Raw genomic sequence first — 6428 nt, forward strand, 5'->3', positions numbered from 1 at the left:
AGGAGACAATTAGAGCGATATGAGAGACCTGTGGCCGTGAAATAAGAGGAATGAAAGAAAATCCATAAAATATGTTATTTGTCAAGAGTTGAGAGCTGTCAGGCCTATTTATATATTTATTTTTTTATTTGCACATATATTTTCAGCTGCCCATAGCGATGATATCGGAGGAAAGATTTAACATGGTGGAAACTTCATTGCCTCAGCAGAGATGGCTGCTGTTGTCTGCAATGCTGCTGATCAGCAGAAATGTCCCTCCATTGCTTATAGCGTGCTGAGATATCGATGTCTCTCATATTTACTGTCAGATTCTCAAATATGCAATGGTGCATTTAGAAATGTGGAGAGGAGGGATGCATTTGTTTGCTTTCAATACAATAAAAGCGATGATGATATAATAATAACAAATAATACATTTATTTATGCTCAAATAAAGTGTTTATTATCTAAACATAGTATAAATTTGTGTGTGTTGGGGATATGACCTTGAAACAAGGTCATACTTTTTTTTTTAGGAATTTTAATTTTAATTTATTTATTTTTGACTCAATTCACAGTTAGATTTTTATATTATGTTTGCGCAATTAAATTGTTATCACTTGCAATAGTTTGATCTAATAGCTTTTTAAACTATGTTTGAAAATATACTCTCACAAAGTATACAGAAATGTCTGTAAAAATACAACCAAATGTAAACATAGATAGATGATAGCTGATAGAAAATAGATAGATGATAGAAGGAATTAAAGACTCTGAAAAAAAAGTTCACAAAGCCTCCAGAGCCTCTCTTTAGATTATTCCAGAATGTTTGCTTTGGTCGAGTATGGCATTTCTGTGCTTGTTTCGCCAGAATTATCAGTGCAAACTGCTTGGCCCTTTAGTCAAACCAGTCTTCTGCAGATTTGCCAGACGGCTCTTTGCCTGTTGTTTTGCTGTGCTTTTACAGCTGGAACATTGCCCATCTCAAAATGTTGAGAGTGTGAGAGAGAGAGGACGAGAAAGAGAGAGAAAAAAGAAAGCATGGGACAGAAAAAAAACTATAAATACCATTAGAAAGAGGTAATCTGAGAAGTCTATGCAACACACACACACATATAATTTCATTAGCTTGTGAGTCTCTCCCAGATTTCTCTCATTAAATATTGTCTTAAGGTCGCACGTCCCCGGAGGCATATGGAGAGACTGTGCATGCGTTTGATCACTCTAACTGCCATTGAAGATTAAAAATAACACTAACCACACACAGCTGTCATTTCAAAACAGCACACAAGGACTCCTTAACACTCTGTTAGGACTCTATAGTCTACCATCACAAGGTCAAATTTACAGGCTTGCTTTGATTGGATAATTGCTGCCCTCTTTGCTGCCCTTTTGCTGCTCGATTGAACCCCCCCAACCCCCCCGCCCAAAAAAAACCTGCTATTTTAATTCAGTAAGTATTATGTACTAAAATTCAAAATTATTCTTGTCTCCATTTAAATGTCATGCATACTTAAAAATCTCACTATTTCAATAAAGTTGTCCTCTGACAATGTTTCTAAGATTTCTACTAATATAATTTCCACATCAAATACGCAGAATTTATGCATCATAAATGACCATTTTCACACCTTTGGCATAATTTGACAAAGTTACATGTTGATTGTAAATTGTATAAATTGTTTTTACTTGTAAGATGTTTTTATACAGTAAATCAGTTTCATTGCAAATAGTGCTATAGCCTAGTGTAAATAAAATTAATATATGTAATATATTTACCATAAAAAATTTTTTTAAGTTATCATATTTTAAGATTTAATGTCAGAGTCTGTAACAGAGGGTGTAACAATAAAATCTATTCAAAAACACACTTGAAAAGTGCAGAAGGCGAAATTTGAAAACGTGAAAAAAAAAGAAGTTTTAAAATGTTGTTGAAATTACATATATAAATGCCGGAAAGTTAAGAAATACTAAATGTTTTGCTCAACTACTGTAACTACGCTCTCTTCCTCCTTTAAAGAGATAGTTCACCCAAAAATCTGTTATCATTTACTGACCCTCATGTCATTCCATATTGTCCACAGAAAAAATTAAACATGTGTTGGTGGGCATGAGGGTAAAAAATGACATCATTTACATTTTTTCATGAAGGATACATTTAAGATGAGCTATCCCTAAAGATTCCTTAGATTTGATTTACTAGACAAACTCATGCAAGTCACTACTCTGTAAACTGTATATAGGTATACAGAGACTCAAAGATCACATGTAGTCATTTTTAAAGCTTTATCTATTGATTATAAAACTTATTTATATTACGTATTATCTGTATACATTCTCAGAAAAAAAAGGTACAACAGCTGTCACTGGGATGTTTTATAACTTTATGTAGTTATATGTACCTTTTTTACATGGCGGTATCACCCCAGTGACAACTTTTATGTACATTTATGTATTTATGTTTATGTTAGTATATTTATGTACACTAAATCCTTATATTTAATTGTTAATTGTTTAATTGTTCACCCAAAATGTGTCTGTAGGAAACAAATCCATCATTTAGGTATTTTAACTGTAATCTCTGGTCAAATTACTAGTCCATAATCCATAATAATGCTTCCTCCAATGAAAATTGTTCTTTCACATAAAATTTATGCACATATTTGTTTAGTCCTGTTTTCACTCGTAACTGGTGCTTGATCTGTACATATATCTCTCCTGATTCAGGTGAGACGACATTTTCACTGTAGAAAGCAAAATATATCAGTTGTTTGGACTCTCATTCTGACGGCACCCATTCACTGCAGAGGATCCACTGATGAGCAAGTGATGGAATATTTAAGACAGTTTGAGTCACACCTGTTATTAAATATAGATTTCAGTTCCAAATACTGACTCTCTGAAAAGTAAACAGGTGAATATCAGTAAGTAACTATTAAGAGTGCTTACTCTGAGTCTTCCAAAAGATCATTGCATTTACTAAGATCTTGTCAGGAGCAACTGGATTTGTTGGTCTTGTCAGAGGCTGTGAAGATGGTCTCTACTTTGCAGCAATGCGCCATGTTTCGTGATTCCAGATATTCACGTTGAACAATAAAAGCACTCAGGTACAATCATCTAGGTTTTGTAGATGTTGAAGTGAATAATTCACAAGGCCATAAAAGTCCTATTGGGGAATGCAACTTTATTTTTCTATTTTTAATATGCGTTTGAAGATGACATTCCTGTTCTAAAGAGAGAAGAAGCTTTTAAAAGAGTATTTGGGACATGGCAGGGTGGATGGAGAGAGGAAAAGCAGACACACAGATTTGAGAGAGGAGAGTGAGACATTAATGGCTCTGTGACTCACTATGTCTTGCTTTTAGGACGCCATGAATTAAAGATGGAGAAAAGAAGAAAGGAGGAAAGAGAAAAATCATGGTGTGATTTTAGTTTTATGATGGACACATCACCTATTCACTCTGTCCGGATTTAACATATTTTTATACAGATTATATACCAATATATATATATATATATATATATATATATTTACATACATAAATTTTTTATTTAAAGGTGAGGTCTAATGCTATGTTGAGTTACTGTATTTATGCTGTTAAAGAATGCTAAACATTTTGCAAATGTGTTTGTTGATGAACGTTTTAAAAAACAAGGCACAGTTTGACGCTGGATTTGCACAATGTTTGATACTGAAAGATGAAGCCGTTCCAGCTATAAAAGATCCCAGTCATGATTCAGAACTGCAGACAGTAAGTGAAACGGCATCAAAATGTCTGTGTTTTGTTGGGAATCGGGTAAGTTCTCATCACTCTTTAGCTCCGCCCACAGTGCGCCTCCAGGAGCTCTGCTGTTTTTTGGAGAGATTCAGAAAGCTGTATTTTTCTTTTATAAATATGATAAAACTAAAGACTCTTTGGAGCTGTAAAAATGCTATACTTCTATAATAAACATGAGATTGGGTGAAACTGTTTGTGTTATGTCCCCTTTAAATTTAAGTTCACAATTCTGTATTTTTATGTGCTTTTGTCTTGGTTGTTATTATTACTATTTTAATCTTTCTTTTTAGCTTTAATTTATTTTTAGTTCAGTTTCAATTTTAGAACTAATATTGGTTAATTGCAAAAGCAACGTTTTTTAAAATATATATTTTAATTTTAAGTTTTTAATTTAATTTGTATTTTATTTCGGCTTTATTTTAATAAATGGAAATTTATTAATTTTAATATCTAATAATATCTATTTTTAATTTTATTTTCAGTTTTAGTTAAGGAGATAATCCACCCAAAATTGTTAACATAAATTGTTAACAAAACCAAAACATAATTTTGAGTGCACCCTCCCTTAGCAATAACAAAACTGTTAAACTCTAATCTTGATAAACTATATAGCGCTTTTGCATAATGCGATTAGATTTGTGTTGTCAGTATTGTGACCTTAAGATAGAGCTCCTAGGGATGCTGGTTGGTGTCATGTCCTGATCCTCGCTCTCCAATCGTTTCCAGTCACCACTCACTTTCTTGTCTAATTAAAGGCAAAAAGCTGAAAATATAAGTATATAAAGGCAGAAAGCTTAAAGCATCAACACGCCAACCCCAAAGTACTAGTCAGTTTATATTAACAGACACATAAATGCTTCTTCAAAAACAGGGAAAGCTTCATAGACACCGCTTTGACCACAAATCAATGTTTTAGCACCATGGACAGCGGCAGTGCTGTAGCCATAAAATGGTATGATTCTCCCGAAGTATAGAAAACAATACCGACAATTCTGCATGCGTACACAGTGATCCCTTACCAACACACACATTTTCTCTCCTATTTTCCATTTCAAAGCCACAGACAGACCACTTTTTTTCTGCGGTTGTAGTTGCTATTTATCCAAATATATGTATATAAATAAATGTGTTATTTTTGTACTGCAGATTAGTACGGAACAGTTGATTAAATTAAATGACATTTATATAATCACAAACGGTTTTATAAAATTTTGTTATGAGTGATTTTAGTAATGGGGATGGGGTAAAAATTAAGAAGACTGATATTTACATTTTAAGTGTACTACTTATATACATATTTTGCTGAAATAATTACCGAAACTAAATCTAAATTGAAATGAAAATAAGTGCATGAGGGAAAAGACAAAAACACATGATTTAACAAACAATTGTGTAAAGACTGATACATGCCTTCAAATTGCTGCACCTGCTCCCTCTAGTGTACACACACTCTGAGAGAGAGAGAGAGAGAGAGAGAGAGAGAGAGAGAGAGAGAGAGAGAGAGAGAGAGAGAGAGACCTGGTGCCCAATCAATACTCAAATTAGAAAGATCTTTTTCCAAAAAAAAATTTCAATGAAATCTGACACATACAAACTCCCAGCACTTGTGAAAAGCCAAATTGACAAGATATGCAGAGCCAAATGAGAAGGATTGGGACATGCTATAAATAACTACCTTTATTTTTTTTTATGCGTACATATCTATGATGGTTAATGTTCAGCAATGTAAATCCTGTTATTACACTTATTAAAGGAATAGTACGATGAAAATCTGCTGAAAATGTCCTCATATGAAGGACTTTTTTAGCAGAAACAGTGGTTTAAAGTTAAAATCGTCTATTTGTAACCATAACTTTTCATGTCAGAAATCATTAACTGTTGGACTGGAGTTGGTGTGGATTACTTGTGGATTATTGTGATGTTTTTATCAGCTGTTTGGATTCTGAACTCTGACGGCACCCATTCACTGCAGAGCATCCATTGATGAGCAAGTGATTGAATGCTACATTTCTCCAAATCTGTTTCTGATGAAGAAACAAACTCTTTGACTTCATTAATGGCCTGAGGGTGAGTAAATTTTCAGCAAATATTAATTTCTGGGTGAATTATTTCTTGAAAAGTTTAATTTTGAAACACATACACAGAGAAAGGATAATCCATACAATGAAATCTCCATCGATAAACAATGAGATAAAGACAAAGACCTGGATAATGCAGACTGCTGTTTCATTTAACAAGATTTAGACATGATCATATTTTATTTGTGAGAATGTACACTGCTATTAGCACTTTGACAGACGACATAAACATTATATTTTTGTTCATCCTGCCATTATCCACTTTAGACTTTAAATTTAAAATGTGTATTCCTCTCTCTGTGTATAGGCATTTGCACATAGATGCTGGTAGGTTTTATGGTCTGTTTGCTCATGCACATGTGTTGAAACATCAAAATGTCCCTTTCACAAATACACAGATAAACACAGCCGTTTGATGGGAAAACAACAATAACACATCAACAGCTGCATGCTGAGCCATGCGCGTCCCTCTGGCATATACATGCGTGTTTACATTTAAATGTTAAACATGGATTTACATAAATGATAGCCTTTCATCTTTTAATTCCTGTGAAGTCTTTGTGTTTGCGCTATATCAATACAGTGAGATTTA

Source organism: Carassius carassius, chromosome 6, assembly GCF_963082965.1.
Source record: "Carassius carassius chromosome 6, fCarCar2.1, whole genome shotgun sequence".
Taxonomy (NCBI): Eukaryota; Metazoa; Chordata; class Actinopteri; order Cypriniformes; family Cyprinidae; genus Carassius; species Carassius carassius.